Source organism: Marmota flaviventris, chromosome 5 (genome assembly GCF_047511675.1).
Source record: "Marmota flaviventris isolate mMarFla1 chromosome 5, mMarFla1.hap1, whole genome shotgun sequence".
NCBI classification, from domain to species: Eukaryota; Metazoa; Chordata; class Mammalia; order Rodentia; family Sciuridae; genus Marmota; species Marmota flaviventris.
Window position 1 is genome coordinate 133122850 of NC_092502.1, and position 24303 is coordinate 133147152.

Consider the following 24303-nt stretch of genomic DNA (forward strand, 5'->3'; position numbering starts at 1 on the left):
TCTCACCACATTCACTAACACTCAACTGCACCTTTACCAGTCCTCAACACACATTAGCACATAGAAAAAAAATGAAAGGGTATCGTAAATTAGTATACTAAGGCCATTTGGTGCACCTTAAACTGTCTTTTGGTGTCAAGAATTTCCCATGATTCATAAGTGGATGATTTTTGTCTTTCCCCTTTACAAACTAAAGTCATTAGAAGGAGAAGGACATAAGAAAAAAATAGCAACCAGTGGTTTAGTGTGCCAAATTTTAGAAATATGCATTATTTATGCCAGGGTGATTGATAAAGAGAAATTTGATTCTTTTCATAGTGATAAAGATGATAATAATATGATAATCATATCAGCATCTCCCTAAACATAAATAATAATAAATTAAACTTAAAAATCTTCCATATTTACCAGGATTTGATGAAAGACATTTATATAATCACTTATTTTAGTGTACAAACTCTTTGAGCTATATTATATTATTACTTCCAATTTACATTTGTGCAAAGTGAGACACAGTGGAATTTTAGTAAAATTTATCAAAGGATAAATAGATTAAAGGTGTTGCAGCCATATGAGATTTAACCCAACATTATCTTGGCTGTCTTAGTAACACAAATCAGAAAAAGAGAAAGGAAGTCTGCATTTCTATTATATTTTATACTTAATGAAATATTTACCATCTAACACATGTCTTAGGAAAAATTTAAACAACCATTGCAATTAACTATTCTCTTTGTGTTGAGTTTGGGTTACCCTGATTATTTTTCCTTAGAGGTAATAATCTAAATTATGTGAATGAGCCCTGAATTTTTCTTGGAAACTATTACATCTGTTGTAGCCAGTTGCATCCAAAAGACATATCAATGGATGGGAATATATTTCTTTCAGTAGCATTGCAACACTGACTTTCCTTGGATTTTAGCATTCTAGAGTTAAATGATCAGCATTTGCTCATCATATTTATTCTGTTCTGAATTCCCATTCCTGTAGAAAAGTCAAATTTTCACATAAAATATGACAAATACTGTGAATTACTTCTGGGTCACTGCTTATCCAACAATTAGGTAGTTGATTTATAACAATACATTTTATCTAAACAGTAACAATTGCACATTCATGAATTAAAATCCAGAAGTACTCTGCTACTATCCCCACAACCTAATTTAGTCTAAAATGTAATGCAAGTTGGGACTTTTTAATATTTTATCTGTTTAAAGCACATTTATGTATACAAAAAGAATCCTAATTTATCTGCAGTATTTTGTAGATTCTCTAAGGTGTTTTTGTAATACTTCCAAAAGCATTCATTTACAAGAAAATTAACCAGAACTTGATTTAATTTATATGTTGTTTTGAAACCTTATCAAGACTTCCTAAGTCTTTGATGGTTTAGGAAAGATGAAATAAATGATGAACTGAATTCTCAGGATCTTTCTGCATTTGTTTTCTAGTTTTAAAAATGTACAGATTCTTGATTTTAGCTGCTTTTTAATTAAAGCTTGTTTATGTTAAAACTACATGAGCACACAATACTTGTTACTATTCCTATTATTAACAGGAGTAGATTTTAACCACTCATGAAAGAAACAGCAAAAACTTTCCTGCTCAAAGGAGAAGATGAGAATTAGGAACTAAAGCAGGCGCAAACACAGCCAGATGGAAATTATTACCGGTTAGCTTGCAATCAGCATTCTAGAAGAAAAGATTTTTTTTTTTAAACTTGAAAAGCTACAGTTTTCTTTTCCTGCTACACAAGACTAATATGGTATTCCTGTACTTAAATACACATCTCAGCAGGTCTCCAGCTATGGGAGGAAAATTCTGATGATCATACAGAAAACAGAATCATTGAAAAGTTCATGCTGAATAGCAAGGCTGAATTTCTGCTTTCTCTTGTTCATAACTCTGATGCAGAATATTCTAGAAAGTGAAATCAGCTCAAATATCAAAATTAGTGCAACAAAAATAAAGGTTAAAAAATATTTCACATTGATCATGGTGCTAAATTCTGTATTTTGTAGACCCTACATCCAAACTAAATGCAGGCTCCATAATCATTACTGTTAACTTCACTGTGCTCAGAAAGCTTAGTAAAAGTGCTGTTTATCTTTCTCTCCTTCCACAATGAGGCACATAGAGAAAGAAATCTTACTAGAACAACAACAACAACAACAATGGGAAGTGTGAAATAAGTTCTTGCCTTTTGCTCTGTATTCTTATAAGTATCTCAAAGTGCTTCTCCACATGCTCTTGGTTTTGTGGCTTCAGGGAACACTATCTGTAAATACATGGTCTTGTCATCATCAACTGTAACACCTACTCTGCTTCTTTAAACTGAGCTATTAAATGTATGCCTTTGAAAGTTCAAAAAAATATATTTTTTTAAGCTTGCCTAGCTATTTCTCTGTGCCTTCTTGTAAAGAATGTGGAGGAGAATATGCAAATGCTCTTCCTGGAATAATAGTGATTTCTTAGTAATGGCCTAAAAATGTCACATTTCATTGACAATCAAGTATTTACAAAAAATCAAAAGTGATACTTCCCCTAAATAGAGAACTGTTAGTTGCTAAAATTAAAAAAAAGGGGGTGAGTGGGTGGGTTCCAGAAATGTATTAATTCGATGCTATTATGGGCCAAACTGTATGTGCCTTGACCAGGCAAACTCCATTGTACCCCCAGGCTCCATTTCATATAAGAAATTCTTCTCCCTGGAGAAAACTACACTTCTGCTGCCTTCTGCTAACCATACCATGTTTGACAACACATAGTGCATGGCGACTGAAGAATCTATGTTATTCTGATACAACGTAATTTGTCTCTTACTTCCCATTTTTCTTGGGCAATGTACACTGACTGTACTGGGTCATTCTGATCCACTCTCTACCTCACTAGTGGCTTGAGGTTTTTTGCTCTAAGAATGCACACTATCTTCTGCAAGGAGTTGAATGAAGGAAGGATGTAGAGGTGACTTCCTGCTGCCCTTCCAACCCACAATCGAATAAAGGTTCCGTGTCTTCATCCAAGACTGACCCAATGATGTATTTCAAATGTGCCAAAACATCACTTATAGTTTTTTTTTTTTTTTTTTCTGTGAGTGATTAATATTGAATTGACATTTCCTTAATATTATACAAATGACTCTATTTATACTATGTTTCAGTAAATCAATTCCCAAAAACAAGTTGTATAAGTACTGTTTAGGATGATTCTACTGAAGATATCAAATGATATCACAGAGTATGTACCAAATGAAAATGTTAGAAAAGCATACTGTCATGTGAAAATATCAAAACTTTTCTCTAATTCTAAATGACTGTAAGGACTTTTCTCCCTATAAGTGAAAAAAAATTATATTCTAATTCCCTGAAGTATTACAGCATAAAAATTAGTATATGCATTTTGTTTTTACCAATGTAGAATACTTTATATTATTCTTCAACATTTGACAATAATGTGTTAACAAAATTTTAAAATAGTTGAATATTTTAACATTTGTATCAGGGCTTATATTTTAAATATGGTTTTGTATTCATCTTTATAATTAATGCCTTTTAATAATTTCATTTTTTTCAAAATAAGTTAGCATACAGGCCTATTGTACTACCACAAAATAGGTAAATTAAAGGAAAATACCAGGTTGAAAAGAGTGAAAGAAAGTACCTCATGGATCCAGCACTAGTCTAAACAAAGTGCTGCACAGAGATCTGAGTAAGAGGCTTTGAACTGACCAATAGTCTCAGCTGCTGGTGTGAAATGTGTTCTGAGAGAAGATGGAGACTGTTTCTTCAAGGCTGTTTTTCCATCCAGTGCTTAAGGACAGGAGTGGATTGAGGCAAGCCTGTTCTTGAGGGAAAATTTGGCACTGGCAACACTATGGATGCTTTCTTTCTTTCCCTGACAGGATTTAGACCCCTTTCCCGGATTCATGAAGTTTCCACATTCCTCAGGGTTGAGCTCCCATTATTCGCCCAGCTCCATGGAAGTGGGAGTCATAACTGCAGATTTCACTGCCTGCCTCATCAAAGAGTTTACAAATCAGCAGTGAGAAGTAATGAATGGTCAAATTTAATTATTTGTTTATGAAAACCATTAGGAGACACATCAATGTATGTATAATAAACACACTCAGACTTTGCATGACTTTATGTGAAGATAGAAAACATGAAAAAAATGTGGCCTTGTTCTGGGGGTTGGGGGAGTCAGAGCATTGGAGGAAAGATATTTCCAGAAAACCTCCAGTGAGAAGGTTTTCTGATCTACTTGTGTAGTAGGCTTTCTCATCTACATGAGTAGTAGATATTTGAAAAGCAGTGAACAAGAAAAATAATCCAGTCATGACAAAGGACTTTTATTTTACAAGGGGGAGCTTTGGGATATTTAATATTTACATTTTTTGTTGCTTGTCCTGTAGGAAATGTGTGAGACAGAGTATTTTAAAATGATACATAAAAGTAGATCAATATCTTTGAAGTACTTGTTTGTGTTCTAAGGAAAATAATTGTACTACAAATAACCCCAGCATGTCTTTCCATCAGAGGAAACCAGATTTAAATAGGGAAACAGGGACTCTCACTCAGTTACATCAAATACAAGCTGTGCAATCACCTTGAGTACCTGTCTCCTTAAGTAGAAATACAATTGCTGTGAGGATTAAAACAGATCATGTTTAGAAAGATTCTTAAATCACTGACCTTTATTAGTGCCCAGATGTACCCCTATTTTTTTTTACTGCTTGCAAAGTTATATTTCTGTCCTCCCCCAGATCTACAAGCAGATGTGTTCAAAGAAGGTACTTCTCATAATAAATAAGTGCAAATTAAAATTTATATTTTGCAGAAACTATGTTAAGATGTATCACCAGTGAAAACAGGGGTTTGTGTCTCTTGCTTACTGACATGATTCAGGGATTTTTAGAAGCCCTTCCCACATACCTAGTACTCACTACACAGCTGGTGAAAATTATTGAAAAGCAAGGAGGTGTCCTCAAAGCAGAAAATCATAATTGATGATTGCATCTCAATCAGCAATATCTGGTACACAAAATGATGGCTTTTGGGAAAATGTCAGCTGTCTAGTATTCATATGGTCATGGGATGAAGGATTTTTCAATGTAAAATCTGATTTTAGAGACTGAGTTAACAGAGAGGAAGATGATTTGTAAACTTTTGTTTGTTAACCGTATTTCATTTGCAGCGGTGTCAGGAATTCAGAGTTGCCAAATATGAAAATAAAATTTGCACTGAGAGTAAATAAAACACAAGGCTCCCCACACATACATATAAAATTTGTCTATTTACAGATTTTTTTTGAAATTTTAATTTTATTTAGGGAAATTTTGGGTTTACGAAAAATTCTAAAATCAGGTATCATTAAAGAATGTATTATTGACTCCAATATGTAATTCATGTATACATATACATTGTTATATTGAAATAGCGTAGAAAAGTTTTAAAATTGGTTAGATGATTTTGCATTTTTTACATTATGTTTTCTTCGTGTATGACATTTCCTGTACAATAACAAATTAATCTTAATTATAGAATATATGTTTGAATGGGTTTTATGTTTGTGTGAAACCTTTTTTATCCTCATGCTTTATTTTGGAGTATAAACTACTTACTTATCAGCATTTTAGATATAAATTTCCCCAAAGTAAACTCTGTTCTCATAGTGTGTCAATGTCTTATTCTGTATTTGCAAATTACATGCATTTAGAATATCTATGTTGAAATTTCATAAATGAAGATCACTGCATGAATACAATTGTCAGAAGCAGAATCTACAAGATGAAACTGTTATATTATTATTATTATTATTATTATTATTATTATTATTATTATTTGAGATAGGAACTTCTAGAGCATCACATCTGGAGCATCACTCTTGATATACCCCACAAGGATGACTCCAGAGGACCATTTTCTCTCCATCCTCAGCACTCTTCCTTGACACCACAGCATCCCCATTTTTCTATACTTGCCCAATCGCTGTGCCCCCAAAGTAACTAACAATTCAAATTCAATGCAAACTCTCTCAAAATCCATGTCATGTTTATTACAGAAATAGAGAAAGCAATCCAAATATGTATATGGAATTACAAATGATTGAAATAGCCAAAATAATCTTTAGAAGAAGAAAATGATAAAAGCCTCTCACTTCTCAATTTCAAAATAAATTATAAAGCAAGAATATTCAACACAGGATAATACTAGCATAAAGACAGATATAAAACCCAATTAAATATAATACAGATCCAAATAATCAGCACAATTTAGTTGTTCAACTTTTCTCTGTGGAGTGTGTAAAGAAAATTCCATGAAGAAGATTTTGGTTTCTTCCAAGAACCACTGACTATTCATTTGCAAAATAATGAAATTAGAACATTGCTTACACAATGCAAAAAAAAATAAATAAATAAATAAAAAAACTGCTTAAAATGGGTAAACATTCAAGTTTAAGACCTGAAACTGTAATATGCCTATATGTAAATATAGGGGAAAAGATTTGTGAAATTGATTTCAGTAATGATTTCTTGGTTATGTACACAAAAGCACAGGAAACAAAACCAAATAGAAAAGCAGGATTACATCAAACTGAAAACATTCGTTAAAACAAAGAAAAGAGACAACAGAGTGAAAGACAATCTATCCAATTAGGAAAAAACAAACTTTGAAGCATATATTTGATAGGGTTAATGCAAAAAAGTATGAAGAACTCCTAAACTCAATAGCAAAACGCAAAAACTGCTTTAAAATAGGCAACAGATTTGAATAGACATTACCTAAAGACAGACAAAAGCCCAACATGGTTTGTGAAAAGTTTCTTAACACCACTAATTATCAAGACAATGCAAATCAAAACCACAATGATTCCTCACACCTGTCACCATTTTCAAAAAACAAACAACTTTGTTAACTGGGGAAGTTGAAATCTTGTGTACTGATAGAGGTGATATAAAATGGTGAATCCACCATGGAAAACAAGATGTAGTTTCCCATGCAAACTAGAAATAGAGCTACTTATGGTCCAGAAAACTTAATTTGGAGTATTTATCCAATAGTATTAAAATTGTTATTTGAAACAAATATTTTCACTCTCAAGTGCATTGAAGAATTATTCACAAGGTCCAAAAAATAGAAGTAAACTAAGTGCCTATCAAGGATGAACTGATAAAAAGATACAGTATATAGACTCAAGGAAACATTATCCAGTTTTAGAAAAGGAAAAAATAATCCCATTACATCAGCAATGTGTAATGACTTTAAAGAGGTTATGCCATGTGAAATATGTCAGTAACAGAAGGATAAACACTATATGATTTCACTTATACAGTAGTTAACTTTTAGTAAGGGAGGATAGCAGCAGATTCATGGAGTGCCACACAATATATATATATATATATATATATATATATATATATATATATATATATATATATATATGTGTGTGTGTATATATATATGCAAATATATATATTGCAAAATATATATATGCAAAAAAAGTATGAACTCCTATAACTTAATAACAAAAGGCAAAAAAACTGCTTTAAATTAGGCAAGAGATTTGAATAGACATTACCTAAAGAAAGAAAAAAGCCCAACATGGTTTGTGAAAAGTTTCTTAACACCACTAATCATAAAGAAGATACAGTATATAGATTCAATGAAACATTATCCAGTTAATTTTACAGAGATGGAAACTTGTAGATCCACTGCGCAGCTCTGTGCCTACAATCAACAGCACTTGAGTGCTTAAAAAGTTGTTAAGGGGGCACATTTCCTGTTATCTGAGTGTGTGTGTGTATGTGTGTGCACATGTGTGTGTGATTTCTTCTTTCTTTTTTTTTTTTTACTAAAGTGTATGCACTGCCTGAAATAGGATCACTTGAAACAAGGTTAAAAACAGTGATATGTGGTTCCTCATCTTCCCCTGGGGAGGAAGGATTGCCCTGGTGTCATGTTGATCACATTCCTTGACTGACACCTTTAGATCACATCTCCTCTCTTTTATCTCTCCAATGGGCATTTCTATAAGGAAGATTCAATATCATCTCATTTGCTACAAAAAAGTTGTTTTTTTTTTTAATAAAGTCACTTCTCAGGCTCTGTCATTAAATGGCCTTTTAATCTTTGTCTTAATTTTCTTCATCTTTAACAATAACTCTTCTATTCATCTCACAAAGATATTATGAAAGCAACAACAACAAAAAAAAGATAATGGGGAGAAATTTCTTTGAAAATGCTAGACAAAGGCATGGTGATATTCTTTTTGAGAAAACCTGGCTAAAATATTTCTGAACTACAAAGAAATACTATCAGGATAGAGATATACGTGGTGGAAGTTTAAAATAGAGTTTCTCTTTGATGTGTAAAACAATATGGTGTTAAACCATCCAAATGTAGGCTACCACTGAGCTTGTTTTTATAGTAGTTCATGCTTCCTGACATGGGTATAAATCAATATAAAGACCACTGTATATTAGTGATTTGTCACTTTTGTAATACCCATAGGAGAAATTTATTGTCCATGCACATCTCTGTCCCTGAACACAAATCAAAATTGTTTACCATCTAAGAACAGCTGAGTTTGTCAACTCATCTTACTGGCTTTTAAGAACAAAATGTGGCTTTTTAAGATTTAATTCAATACCAAGCTTATTGCAATCACTCTAGTACTAATGTACTGACTTTAGTAAAATTTAAGCAAAGTGTAAAATTTTTTAAAACAAATGTTGAAGTTATTTTGAAGGTTTGTTGCACATGGCAATACTCCCCCCACCCACTACTACATTCAATGCCAAGACAAGAGATGCCTTTCAGGATATTCCTCAGATTACAATGATAAACTCTTCATTGATATTGATCTTCCCTATTGGAGGAGGTCCAACAGTCATGTTTGAAAACAGCCACCTGGTTATAACTGAGTGAACCATGAGAGGACTCCTGACAAATCCTTAGACAACAAGATCTTCAATCATAAAAATATAAATTTGAAATTTAAAAAGTCACTCCATGTGCCTTACAGCACATAAGATATGAAAATTGTTCAGTCTGGCTCTGTTACAGGGATCAATGACCAGTAAAGGTAGGTGCCGCAGTCCAGCTGCAGCAAAACAACCTGGGGGTGACAAGCAACTTGTGTGCATTGATACAGCAGGAGTGGGAGCCCTTTATTGTAGGACAGGAGGGATATATATACATTCCACACAGCTTATCTTAATTAACATAAACTAGATACAGCAGTCAACCAATAAAGAATCTCCACACTTAATGGCTCCCTGGCATTACTTCACAAACCACTCCCTCTGGCAAAATGCCAGGCGCCATCTTGACTTGTTTACAGACCCTAACAGGTAGGTCACAAGGGAAGAAGAAGAGAACTAGCCATAAGTCCCATAGTAATAAGAAAAGAAGACAGAATGTTGTAGACTGAAAAAAAAATGTCCCCTAAAATATGCCCACAACCCTATACCCAAGAAACTGAATTATCTCATATGGCAAAGTAAATAACAACAACAACAATAAATTAAAGAGAGAAGAAAGGAAGAAGGAGTGAAAAAAGGAGGGGGCTCTTTGCAGAGGAGGTTCTTTGAAGATGTAACTAAGTTAAGGATCTTGAGATGGACCATGATATGCCAGTTATCCTAGAATATCCACCTAAGTCCTAGATATAATCACAGGTATACTTATGAAGAGGAGAAAACTGGTGACTAGACACACAGAGACAAACGTGATTTAGGATTCAAAGGTCTTGGCCTTGTAGATTTGGTTGATCAGTCAGAGCCTAAGGAAAGTCAGCCGCCATTAGTAGCTGGAAGGGACAAGGAAAAGATTTTCCTAGATCTGTTGGCACAAGAAAGTGCCACCTTGTCTATGCATTTGTTTAAGTACAGAAATAATTTCATAGTTTGACCTTCAGAAGTATGAAAGAATGAATTTCATTTGTTTTAGTTTCTATGTCTGTGGTAACTTAGTACCAATTACCACAGGAAACTAATATGCCTAGTGTATCCATTCTTTCCCATCCTTCTAAGATCTGGCTAATTTCTGCTTTTTGCTCTCTGATAAAAGAAACCATACATTAATTTTACACATTGCTTTTTATTTCCAGTTTTGTTCTATTATTAGTAACTGACAAAAACACATTAATATACTACATGCATCCCACTGAAGTTGATTACTAAGGAAACTATGCATTATACATATAAAATATTAGGTGAGATTTATAAAGGCATGGCCATGTAAATTGTTTTACCCAAAGTAATACAAGTGGACTTTTGGATATGTTATGCATCACTTATGAGCAAAACCTTGTGAGACTCCATGTGGTAGAAACTTTTCTCTTTCACTCTTTTATAAGGCTTAGATATTCCAAATAGGCTCTGCTCCTTCAAATTTGGCCCCAAGGAAGGAAGCCATGGATGACTCATGAAGGGCATACAGTAAGAGTAAATCTTTTACTGATGTATCTCACTGGGATTTAAGGAGTCATTTTACCTCAGAATAAGATACCCAAAGCATAGCAATAGCAAAAGAAATACAATATCCATATTATAAAATATGATAATACTTTGAAGAATCACAAATGGCCATAAAATTGCTAGATAAAAATGCAGTTGTATTGGATGAGTCAGTGAAGACTCAGGGATAAATTTTATTTCTAGATAGGCCTAGATAAACGACAGTGATATAGAAAATTAGTCTTGATAGAAAGTCTATAGAGAAATAGACTTAAAGGAAATGGGATTAATGTTATTGGAATGAAAATAATATATTTAGGGAGAATCAGAGACATCTGTATGCAAACACTTAGAAATAAACCACAGAAGATAGTATATTAGTCAGTTTTGCCTCCAGAGAACCAGAACTAATAGTGTGTGTGTGTGTGTGTGTGTGTGTGTGTGTGTGTGTGTGTGTGCATGCGCGTGCGCGCCTTCTTACAGGGCAAGGTTTACAGAAAGATGGAAAGAGAGAGAAAAAGAAGTTTGTATTAAGTAAATGGCACATGAGATTGTGAATGCTGTTGAATCTGAAGTTCAAAATTTGTAGAATTTAAAGATTGCAGACTAAGAAAGAGCTGATGTTATGGCTCCAATCCAAAGGCAGTCTGGGGCTAACTTTTCTCTAACTTGGAGGACCTCAGTCTTTTTTCCCTTAAGACTTTAAATACATTGGATTAATCTGATTTATTCATTCTACCAATGTAAATGTTAACCTTATCTAAAAATAATGCTCATGGTGACATACAATCTGGTGGCTCACAAAATATCCAGGTGCCATGGCCCAGCCAAGTAGTTACATGAAAATAACCATGATGGTAAAGTGATGGAGATCTTCTACTTTAATAATTACCAGACAATTAAATTTTTGAATAAGAAGCTCTGTGATCAGAAATTTGATAATAATAATAATATAGTGGGGAATCTCATGAAATTTTTACAGAAAAGGCTCAAGTCACCTTCTTTACCTTCATTTCTTCTATTTTTAACAATTCTCACATCAATGTAAATCATATCATGTACTTTTTCAAAACAAATGCTCATATTTCCATCTGCAACCCCCATTTCTTATAATTTCAATAGAATTTCTCTTTATGGTTTTCTTTATGATTGACATTATCTTTATATCTGTAGTGGGGATCATTCTCAGGACATTCCACATGCAAGGCAATTGTTCTCTCCCACTGAACTATGTCCCCAGCCTCATTAATTACAAATATAATTTCTGCTATTTCCTTTACACTGTGAGAGAGCTCAACTCTGCTCCAATTTTCTTATGTGCAATTTATTTTGAACATGGAACTTCTACTATTCCACTAAAATTGCTGTAGCAATGGTAACTAATGACTTCAAAATAATACAATTTAATGTCATAGATTTAATTCCTCAACCTATTTGAATTATTTGCAGAATTTGAGTCATTTGCCTAATTCTTCATGTAAATTTTGCTACTGTAGCTTCCTTACCATTTTCTTTCACTTTGAGCAAATTGTTTTTGAGGTTTTGTAAAATAGTAACTGTTGCTTTGGATATTTTTTAAATAAAATATGAAATAAATGCTAAACATAAAAAATTGATAACACAGTGACAAAAATTAAAAGATAAAAAAGAACTTTGTAACTCTATATCATTGTTAATATTTGGAATATATATTCTATTTTCTATAAAATATTATTCTAAGGATATTCACATATTCTGCATACTGATAACTCCATTTAAAAAAAAATATTGGATTGAATAATCAGGACAAGTAAATAAAAGAAGCTCTTCACAAAAATAAAAATTAAAAATTATGTGATTTCAATATCCTACTATTAGCAACAATTTCTATTATATGTTTATGTATGAGCCTTTATAAATTTTCTTCAAAATAAGTAAATATATGTGTATCATGTTAAGAAGTACAGTAGATTATAAACTGCTTTAAAACTTGTAGTTTTCGTTTAATATATAATGAATAACTTGCGGGGTACTGGACCCTTGAGCCACATCCCCAGATTTTGTATTTTATTTTAGAGACAGGGTCTCATTGCCTTACTTAATGCCTCACTTTTGCTGAGACTGGCTTTGAACTTGCCATCCTCCTGCCTCAGCCTCTGGAGCTACTGGGATTACAGGCATGAACCAATGTGTTCAGCCACATTCTTGATTAATGAAGCTTTATAGGTATTTCTGTGTGCTGATAAAACGTATCCAAATTTCATTTTGTTTTTCAAAGTCATTATGGCTATTGTATGTCCTTTGCATTTTTGTCTTATTTACTTTCAAATAAAATTTTATTTAAGGGTAGATTTAAATTCATTGAAAATTAAGAATAAGTACAGACAACCCCTACATGTTTTTCTCTTATTAACATCTTCCTTTAATATCATGCATTGCCACACTTAATGTAACAATAATAATATGCTATTATTAAAATCAACAAATATATTTAACCTTTTTGGTTTTCTTAAAATATTAGCTTTGTTATCTGTGTAATTTTATCTAATGCCCATTTGTGATTCCTGGATCCCTTCTCATATTTTTGTGTATTTTATATGATTCCATGATCTCTCCTCTCTTAACATATTAACTCTATATTCTTTTCCAATTTTTATTGATTACCCTAGAATTAGTAGTAAACATTAATAATTAATGCAAGTCCATTTTCTAATAGCACTACACAGCTTCAAGCAAAGTGCTGTTAACTTTTTCTACAATATTCCTATTTCATCTATTCTGCTTATTTTTAATAACAGATAAAAAATTTATAATATTTATAGATTGTCATGTGATGCCTGGGTATGTTCCTGCATTTTATATTTATCGACTCAAACTATTTATGTTATTCATCAACTGAAATATTTATCACTTCTTCTTGAATGAAAATATCCAAAATATTATCTGATAGCTATTTTATTTATATAATATGATATTGTTAACTACAGTCACCTTTCTTTTAATAGAAATTATTATTCTTATCTGACTGTCACCTGTTAACTGATCTCTCTGTATCCTTCCCCCTCCCCTATGTTCTTCCCTCTCCAGGTAATCAATGTATTCCTTTCTGTTTCTCTTGTGATATTGTTATGAACCATTGTGCTCATCCATTAAGCCAAAATAACATTCTTATTTACTATTGTGTTCAGCAAACCATTGTTTTAGAAATATGAAGAATAATAATGTTTTATTTTTTCCCTCATTTGATCTTTCTACACAAACTTCCCCTTTATGTAGATCTGCAGTTCAAAGTTATTATACTATGGCCACAATGGTGTGTTGGTGAGGTGTCAGAGAGTGTGGGTATTCTATAAACTTCCAACCAAATCCCATTCTGTTAGTGGACCTTTGTCTTAGGTATGACTTTCTCCCATTGTCTCCTAGTCCCTTCACTGACTGTAATATTGTTGCTGTCTGTTTTTCTTTGTTCCTTGTTTAGTCAGCTTTTTCATCGCTCTGAATAAAAGACCTAACAAAAACAATTTTAGAGATGGAACAGTTTATTTGGAGGCTTCTGGTTTCAGTACATGGACAGCCAGCTCCATTGTTTGGGGCTCAATGTGAGGCAGGACATGGTGGTGGAAGAGTGTGTTTGAGGGAAACAGCTTATGTGATCATCAGAAGGAAAGAAAGACTTCACTCACAAGATACAGAATATATACTCAAAGGCACACCCTCAGGGACCTAACTCTTCTAGTCACACCCTCTCTGGCTGTAATTACAACTCAGTTAATCCCTATCAGGGGATTAATTCACTGATTGGATTAACATTTTCCTAACCCAATCACTTCTCACCTCTAAACCTTCTTGCATTGTCTCACACATGAGCTTTTGAGAGAACAATTCACATTCAAACCATAACATCTTTCATACCTTGACTCTGTTTACTTTCCCCATGGAAAGACAAGAAGGTGAGCTAGAGATAGAGTTAAAAAAGCCTATTACCCATCATAAGTATAATGTTCTGGTAAGACATTGTACCTTAGAGTGTATGATTTTGTTATGGTGAATACTCTAAGTGTATGTCACAATGACTAATCTCCTTCTCTGCTTCATACCCACAAGGTTTTTCTCATCTTCACCTTTAAAACATGTTGAGGTTCCTTGGAATAAATTCTATAAAATGTAGGTCCTTTATATCTATAGCCCTGAGGGACTTCTCACTCTCATGCTGATCTAATCAGACTCCTCCAGTTCATATGAATAAGTATCTGTGTAATCCAGTCAGTATCATGACTCATGCAGCCTCAGTTTCAAAGAAGATTTCTGCTGTGTTTGTTTGAATGTGTTTAGCTTTCCAGCTCCTGAAGAAATGGTGACCTCACTTGTTTGATAGATCTAAAAATGTAATTTTCATTTATGAATTTTCTTTTTTAATGTTTTTATTAGTGAATTATAGTCATATAGAGTAACGGGCTTCATTTTGCTACAATTGTGCATGATAGAATATAATTTGATCCATTTTTTCCCCCAGGATTTACTCTTTCTCTCCCTTCCTACCTCCCCCTATTGATCTTACTTCTACTTATTTTTGTAAAAATAAGTCAATGGCTTTCCACCTTGTTGTATGTCTGAGTTCAAACTGAAAAGTGTCCTTTTGGAATGCATTGAGTTAATTTTATTAAACTAATTCTTTATTATACTTATCACCCTGAGTTATAAAATACCTTTTCATCCAACTTTCCAACATTTTCAGGCATTTTCCAATTTAGGCTTTGTTCTCTTTATAGCATTGATAACCACCTGCCACTCAATAAGTTTCTGCATGCTTAGATGCCGTAATACAGTTTTACTTCAGTTTTCCAGTGCTTCAGAAGTGTTCATCCACCAACTGAACTCCTACTCATTTTCCATTTCCAGATCCACCAAGAAATTTACTCCGAATCCCCAGGAAGAACCTCTGATTTTACAGAATTTATAATCATACTATTCGTGTTTTCACAGTAGCACTTTTAAGTAGAATCATACCTAATTTTTAACTGGCTAATAATTTTTGACTAAATTGATTTGTTGGTACTGGTAGGAAGGATTGGGGCAAGCAGATCATGAACATGAAAGTAGGAAGAATACTAAAATAAGCCAATAAAGAGGAACTTACGCTAGCATTTTATTAATGGACCCACAGCAAACTTTAGATATAACCAATTATATGAAGAAAAAATCTATCACTATTGTGAAAAAAATTAAGATCAAACATATACAGAAAGTCAAAGTACCTCAAATACTATGCTGAGAGGACATGAGAGATCACTCTTCAGTCACATCTGCCTGGCAATAAACATACGGCACTATGTAGTTGTATATCCTTTTCTCAGGACAGGCTGAATGAAGCACACAACTCCCTTCACACTGTAATTTACGTGCTGAGAGCTGTTGTTTTCATTTTACTAGGAAATTTCTATCCAGTACATAGCCACCAGCGTCACCTCAAGCTTCCCTTCTTTCTAGGAATGACTTTTTTCTTGTCCTTCTCCCACCTTCCCTTTCTGAGAACTTCTTTATATATACATATATATTTACATTACCCAATCCTTTCCTGTAAGACAGCTTGCTATACTTCCTACACTAATTTGAACTGTTGAGAAGTGACTGCAACAATCTCTCCTCTCTCACATTTTTTTTTTTTGCCTTTAAAAATGTTCAAAATCTGTAGGACCCTAGAGCACATATTCCAGTTGACTTGAACCAGTGTTTCCAGGTTGCCGCTCTGATAAGCCTAAATAAACTCTTGTTTCTTAACGTATTTGTGCCTCACTTTCTCTTAAGGATGAGTTTTCTTGCTGGTTTAAAAGTTATGAAATAAGAATGTTGGAAGAATCCCCATGGTTTCCAGGTCACACTGGATAACATCAGTAGTAAAAGAGAGGTCAGGAGGAAGATTAATTATAAGGGAGTTTTTAACAGAGAACAGATTGGAGTCTGTGCTGTGACAGATATCTAGCCAGTCTTTTGAGTTATTGGATCTTAAAGATCGAAATATAAATTGAGGTGTAGAAGGCAATTGTAAAAAAAAAAGGTTTATTTGGTCCAAATTATATGGGGACATGTCAAGGCTAAAGAGTAGATGGTTAAAAAAATGAAATAAAGACAAGATATGGGTTTTACACAGTGAATTGAAAGGAAGATAAATAATTATCAAAATCACAGAAGGAGACTATTAGAAGAACAAACATTATTCAAAATAACAATGCTTCAGAATGGTAAATTAAAGTTTGAACATGTTGTTTCTTTCATGTGATATTAGAATTTTTGTTAAACCATCCAATTGCAATGAATATGTAGAAAATAGTTAGAAATGGTAAGTAAATATTGGGGCAGAATAAGACTTTTTTTTTCCAATAGAGTAAGAGAAAACCCATGATTTGAAGACTGAGAATAAGATGAAAGAACAGGTCAGTTGGTTACTGAGCACTCTTTGCCACTATATCTAATACTATAGAAATAACAAAATGAATATGCATAAAAAGGACTTTATCTCCTTTCTGATAAAGTAGATTTTGATAGTTTTGTAATGACAGAAATATTCCACCTGGAGGGACAAATACAGAGATGGTATAGGTTTCTAAATAGACTAGGCATGAAACAACCATATGACCCAGCTAAACTACTGCTTATTATTTATCCTAAAAAATTAAAGTCATACTATATTGATTCATGCATATCCATGTTTATAGCGACATCATTCTCAATAGCCAAACCATGGAAACAGCCTAGGTTTCAATCAAAGGATAAATGGATAAAGAAAATGGTATATATATATATATATATACACAATGCAGTTTTAGTCAACCATAAAGAAAAATTAAATTATGTCATTTTAAGGAAAATCAATGAAACTTGAGAGCACTTGGTCTTTCAAAATGAGCCAAATTCAGAAGATCAAGTTTGTATGTTATCTCTTATATATGGAAGCTAGAGAGAAAAAAGGAAAAGAAAGGTGGAGAGGGTGGAGATTTCATGAAAATCAAAGGGAGATCAGTAGAGGATGGGGAATGAGGGTGGAACGAGAGGAGAGGGAGGAGGAGGAAGTGCTGGGGAAGGATACTGAACAAATTATATTGTTATATTGTGTGCATGTATAAATATGTAACAAAAGACCAGACTATTTTGTACAGCTATAATAAACTAATAAAATTGTAAAAAAAATCAGCATTATAAAATTATTATAAAGTTAAAATATTTACTGAAGAAAGAATGGCTTTGAGAACAAACAATGGAAGGAAATATGACTTTGAGGATTGAGTCATGGATCCAGATAGGAAGCAGATTCACCTCCATGGAATGTAGAAGGCAGGGCCTCTGGAATAGGGTTACCTCTGGGAAGGAATAATGAACAATATAGAGCATAATCTAGATTCGAAAGGGCTGGCTGTGTCCCTGAGACAGAATATATTAGATCTAAACTGGAATTCTCTCAAGACTTAGATTTTCCTGGTCTTTGAGATTTGGAATTCTAATTTGTTTATTTATTTATTTATTTGATTGGAAATGTCTTAATCTATGTGTATACCACCACTGTGTTTTGAAATCAGATAATTTTTCTGGTTCACAGTTTCACAGATGAAGAGAAATTTTCCTCAGGAGAAGTCATACTAAATATCACTCCTACTGATTGAGATGATATTTACATAAAAATTTAAATAAATTTAGAGTTGTTTGAATTAGTTAAGATCATTAGAAATATTATAATGAATATATTTGGCATGAGAAGAACATGAATTTTGCAAAGCTAAAAGGTAAATTGTTATGTGTTGATTTGTTTTTCCCCACAATTCATTTGTTGAAATCCTAACTCCCCCATCTAGGTAATCAATATTATTTAGAGTTGGATTTACAGTAGTAATGTAATTAAAATGAAATCATTAGGGTGGAATCTAACCCACTCTGAGTGAAAACTCTATTAAAGGAGAAATGTAGAGATGTCCAGGTAGAATGCAAGGCAAACTTGAAGGCAGAGGTTGGGGGGATGCTCTGCTAGCTGAAAAAGGGCAAAACATGCCAAAAAAACCCCAAAAAAACAGAAACTAGGGGAGAGACATGGACTAATTGTCCCTCTGAGTTCTCAGAAGGGATCAAGTCTTCCAACACTTTGATGGTGAATTTCCATCACCCAGACTATTAGATTTCTGTTGTTTAAGCCACAGCAGTTGTGGTACTTTGTTTTGGCAACTTTAGAAATCAAATCCAATGTTATATGAAAAAGTAAAATTAGAGAAATCAAGCTTTTCTTACAAAATTTTTTAAAAAATCATGAAATATATCCATCAAAATTTGGTAATTAAATTTAAATATTATTTTTAGTTTATCTGAGAGAGTTATACATTTATAAAATGTTCTAGTAAATTCTAACTAGCATAGTCCTTGATAATAAATGTTGTTTTATTCAAATACATAAGTACATGAAAGTTTCAGGTGGTAGAAAACTATTGTACTACTGATTATTTTTTGCATTCTTGTGTGCTACCATTACCCCACATGGTTAATCTTTGTAAGTAAAGTCTGTAATCTTTCTCTATATGAAGATTATTATGTCTCAGGAGCCCTGTATCTGATAGGACTTTTAAGTGTACTTTTAATTTTTTGTCTTACTGTTTTCTTTTTTCCCAGTTTGATTTTAGTTTTTATTGAAGGGAGATTCTAGATTCTTTCACACCTCTTCCTTCTATGTGAGTATTCATATCAATTATGACATACTTATAAGTATCTTCATGGGGATGAATGTGGTCTTCTTATATAATAGATTCAGTTTAATTTAATTTTGTTCATAAAGAATCTTTATGATTTTTTTATATCTCTTAATTATGGTATTTTCAACATTAAAATTTATTCAAGGTGGAGATGGTTTAATCCCTGAAAAAAATTGTCTGGTATAATTGTAACAGAAATACAAACGGAATAAATCCAATCCTCAGAGTTTGGTAGGATTAGATGAATATTGCTTCAGGTACTCATTGCTATCTGAAGTGTTAGTCACAACTATTGACCATCATGTGTTGATTTTCTGCACCACTGTAAAATGATTTGTGCTGCATTTTTTTTCACTATGTAAAACATAATGCACTCTAAGGAACACAATACTAACCTAGTTCTTATCTATACAGATTACAAAATAAATGAATTCGAAAACCTTAGACTTTCTCTAAAAGAAAGTAAAACTATATTAATAATCCAATGAAACAACATACTGGACTGCCTGTCCTGGCGGCAGCTGGTGGAGGCGCGGCCTGCGCATGCCTCCCGGGCGGATTCTGGCCCCGAGCCGGAGCACGGCGGGGAGCGACGAGATTCCTCTCTGATTAAGCAGACAGTTGAGGATACAGGGTCTGAGAATGAATGTTCATCGTGGTAGTGAAGGCGACAGGTTGTTGCGTCCAGAGGCCAGCTGCCTAGTGGATGATACCTCAGATGCAGCTCAAGAAAAAGAAAAAAAATAGCCTGGCTTCACCTGGTCTTCACAATCTTACTTATCCCCTAGGTCCCAGGAATGAAGACATTAAAGGCTCTTGCTTCCAAAGTGGGAATAAACGGAACCATGAATCCTTTATTGCTCCAGAAAGATTTGGATACAGCAGTATGGGCTTTGGCAGTAACCCTCATTCCCAGGCACCAGAGAAAGTGACCCTTCTTGTAGATGGCACACGTTTTGTTGTGAATCCACAAATTTTCACTGCTCATCCGGATACCATGTTGGGAAGGATGTTTGGACCAGGAAGAGAGTACAACTTCACTGGGCCCAATGAGAAGGGAGAGTATGAGATTGCTGAAGGAATCAGTGCAACTGTATTTCGCACAGTGCTGGATTATTATAAAACTGGTATCATCAATTGTCCTGATGGCATCTCTATTCCAGACCTTAGAGATACATGCGATTATCTCTGTATTAACTTTGATTTCAACACTATTCGATGTCAAGATCTGAGTGCTTTGCTGCATGAACTGTCTAATGATGGTGCTCACAAGCAGTTTGAGCACTACCTCGAAGAATTGATTCTGCCCATCATGGTGGGCTGTGCCAAGAAAGGGGAGCAGGAGTGCCACATTGTTGTGCTGACTGATGAAGATTCTGTGGACTGGGATGAGGACCACCCCCCACCCATGGGGGAAGAATATTCCCAAATTCTTTATAGCTCCAAGCTCTACAGATTCTTCAAATATATTGAGAATCGAGATGTTGCTAAGACAGTGTTGAAGGAACGGGGCCTGAAAAACATTCGCATTGGGATTGCAGGGTACCCTACCTGTAAAGAAAAAATTAAGAGAAGATCTGGTGGTCCGTCTGAAGTTATCTATAATTATGTGCAGCGCCCCTTTATACAGATGTCCTGGGAAAAGGAAGAAGGAAAGAGTCGTCATGTGGATTTCCAGTGTGTTCGAAGCAAATCTCTCACTAATCTGGTAGCTGCTGGGGAGGATGTCTTGGAGGACCAGGAGATATTAATGCACCACCCACCCCAAGTGGATGAACTTGATCGGCTAAATGCCCCACTTTCTCAGATGGCTTCTAATGACTTTCAAGATTAGGGTCTGCTGTGAGCCCACCCCTCACCAGAGCTCTTCTCTGTCTGGAATGCCCTCAGCTAGGCCTCCCTGTCCTCCCCGTCATCTGTCTCATCCTGAGTAGGAGACATGCTTCTCCCCCATTATTTCCTTTCCCCCATAATTAACGTGTCCTCTGCAGTAAGTCTGTGCTTCTGGCAAGGAATGAAGAAGCACGCTTTGGTAATTAGGCTACCAGTTTTGCAGCAGCCCTGGTAACTTGAAAAATTTTGGTCTGGTGCTGTTCACTGAGTTTCTGCACAACTGCAAAAGCAGGAAAGGAAGACAAGACCTGTTGCCTCATATTAAGCAAAGAAGTCCTCGTCCTTTGTGAAGAAAAAAAAAAAAAAACATACTGAATAATTCTCCAATCTATTTTATCTACCTATATTTTGTGGGGAAAAATCCAAATAAGGAAAATAGGTCACTATTAAACTGTTCATTTATGAAACCATGTACACCTTTTAAGATAATGGTTAATAGAAGAATCAAAACAATTTTAAGTACTTTTTTCTTTTGTCCGTGTCCTTGGACATCAATCTGATCAGATGATTACTATTGTCAGCATATCTAATCTTAAGGAACCCTTAGTATCTTCCATTTAATGCTGTTTCCTGATCTGCTCCTGAAGCTTCTCCTCTCCAAGGTGTTAATTCTTCTCTAGGCATGATTGGTGGCCCCTTCTCTATTTTTTTTTTTTTTTTTTGGTCACATATTGTTCTGCAGAATTTTTAACATTTTAAATCCAACCCATTCACTTATCCACCTACTTACCATCCTGAAATTTATTATATTGTCTAATTTCATATTAGTTTAATAATTATCCACTTGTATATTGTTATGTACATCACTAAGATTTGAAGTTCAAGATGTCAAAACTTCTTCAAACATTTTTTTTCTTTTTCCAACACCAGCACCTTGAATAGTGTTTGGTGTTGATACTTAATATAAATTTTTCCCAAATGTATTTTTATTACACCCAACAAAAATATCATAACATTTTATTACATGATAGAAATAAAAAAGCTAAGTAGCTAATATTTAGTTAATTAAAGATGTATTAACTAGTAGTACCATATTTCTAAAACAATTTCAGTTACAATAATTTATTTCAGATAAGTGACAGTCCTCATTTTGAAAATAGTAGCAAGAGTCAATGACTTTTTGCAATTTTGACAGATGCCTACATCTTAGGTATTACTTACTACATATTTTTAAATACTGCTCTTAAACTTCATTAGAAAATATTGAAAAAATATGGGTTAATTTAATTATTTCTAAAGGTATGCACATCTTTTTTCCAGGGTTTATTTCTAAAAGGCATTCAATATTTGGTTTGTAATAAAGTTTAAGATATTTCATGTTAAAGAAAAGCACGTCTTTAGAAGTTTGTATAAGGGGAATTCTGATTCATTTCCCAGCTTAAGACACATAAATGATTACCTGATATTTTAAATGCTTATTGCTTGTGGTTAATTTCCATAATCAAATTATTAATAAGGTTGTTTCAAAGCATACTTAGGGATTTGGTATTTCAAAATTTCCTTATTTTCAGCTTAGAATTCTTAAAGTTAGTGTACAAACAAATATAAAAATTGTTTACACCAAGGCATTGCCAAGTTATTAAGCAGAAATAAATGGGTTGTATTTAATACTCGCCAGTTCCACCAGAAGAATCATTAGGTTACAATATTAAAATAAGAATAATAGATCAATAAATAAATTTATTAAAAAGAAGAATAAAAATAATACAAGAGAAGAGGATAAGAAAGTATTAAAAATTGCTAATCCTTTAATCTCTGTAAATAAATTCTCTTTCTGTTTTGTGTCAGCATGGTCTAAATTTGGTGATATTCCAAACATAATAGCAACAACATCTACATTTTAATGTGGATAACACACATGGAATGTTTGGAAACCTTTTGCTTTCATTTAGTTTCTCCTATTTTCTTCTTTTATAGACATATTTTTTCCCTTGCATTAAGGCTCAGAATGAAAGCTGTTTTAATCCATTACTCTTAGACATTCCCTTCTTTGTTTAAAATGAGAACAAGACAAAATTTCAGTAAATGTATTTTCAAAAATTTAAAAGTTAAAATCAGAACCTAATTTTTTTATGCTGTTGCCACAAAAGACCAAAAGCAAAGAAATTGATGGCAGTTACTCTTACTTTGCAATGTGAAATGCTCAGGCACATAGGGCACTTGCAAAGGAGATTTTGTGATTCTTAGACCAAAAGCCTGTTTTATAAGTTAAAATATTTCAGGCAATAGTGCCAAATGGGTAAGAGTAAATTTGTGTGTGCATTTTTAAATATTTTAAAATATTTTTCCTTCTATTCTTGTGACAGTCCACTTTGTCTTCTGCAGCAAATGGTAGTCTCATTTTCATTAAAAAGAATTCCATTATTGCACAAAAAGGCAGAAGTAAAACATATTGTGATTTTAAACTCACAATTACATTTAAAATATAAAATTAAAACTAGTAGTTTATGTAAATGACTGGTTTGTTTGTTTGGTTTTTTATTTTTGTAGTTGTTTTTTACCTAGTTGCATATACTTAGATCATACTGTCAAAATTCCAAATCTCTCTACCCTCCATCCACAAGCTTAAAGAAACTGAGTGTTTAAATATGCCTAATGCTCTATTTCCATTTTTATTAGTCAAAACCATATTGTGTTCACCTAAAGACGAAAATACCTAATTGTTCTTATAACAGTATTGGCAAAGTAAACAGGTCATGAAAGAGCCCTGTTCTGCATTGTCTGACAAGAGCTCAACCTGACAAAACCCTTGTCTACCTAGTGCATGGATTCCAAGTTCTTCCCTCTTGGAATCTTCAATCCAGTTATACAAAAGGTGAAAACTGCAGGAAGAAGCAAGTACAGATGCACCTGGACCAGGCCTACAATGGGACAAATTCTTATTCACCTTTCATATATTGGAAGTTCATCTTAGGTCTTCTCCTACTGCAAGAATAGGTAATAAATCTAGTTCCCATTTGGGCAGCCAATTCACTGCATTAAATTGACAATAAATAATCTTGTTAAATGATTCTCTGTAGCATACTTCCTCTCTGATTGAATCCCCTCTATTCTTTCACTTAAACTGAATCCTGACATTTCTGAAAATATCATTTCACTCTGATATCAATACAAAATATCAGTTTTTAATGGTAGCTTTTAAATTCTCTCAAATCATGGAGCTAAGTAATAAGTGAGTCTTTAATTTCTCACAATTTCATTAAGGCAAGTACCAGTTTATAGTGCTTATAAGTAAAATAATAAATG

The 24303-nt window shown here is 33.5% G+C and overlaps 1 pseudogene; it reads left to right on the forward strand.

Annotated features, from left to right (window-relative positions):
* Positions 1-19756: 19756 nt before the first annotated feature.
* LOC114108511 (BTB/POZ domain-containing protein KCTD20 pseudogene) lies at positions 19757-21339 on the forward strand (annotated as a pseudogene).
* The last annotated feature ends 2964 nt before the right edge of the window (positions 21340-24303 follow it).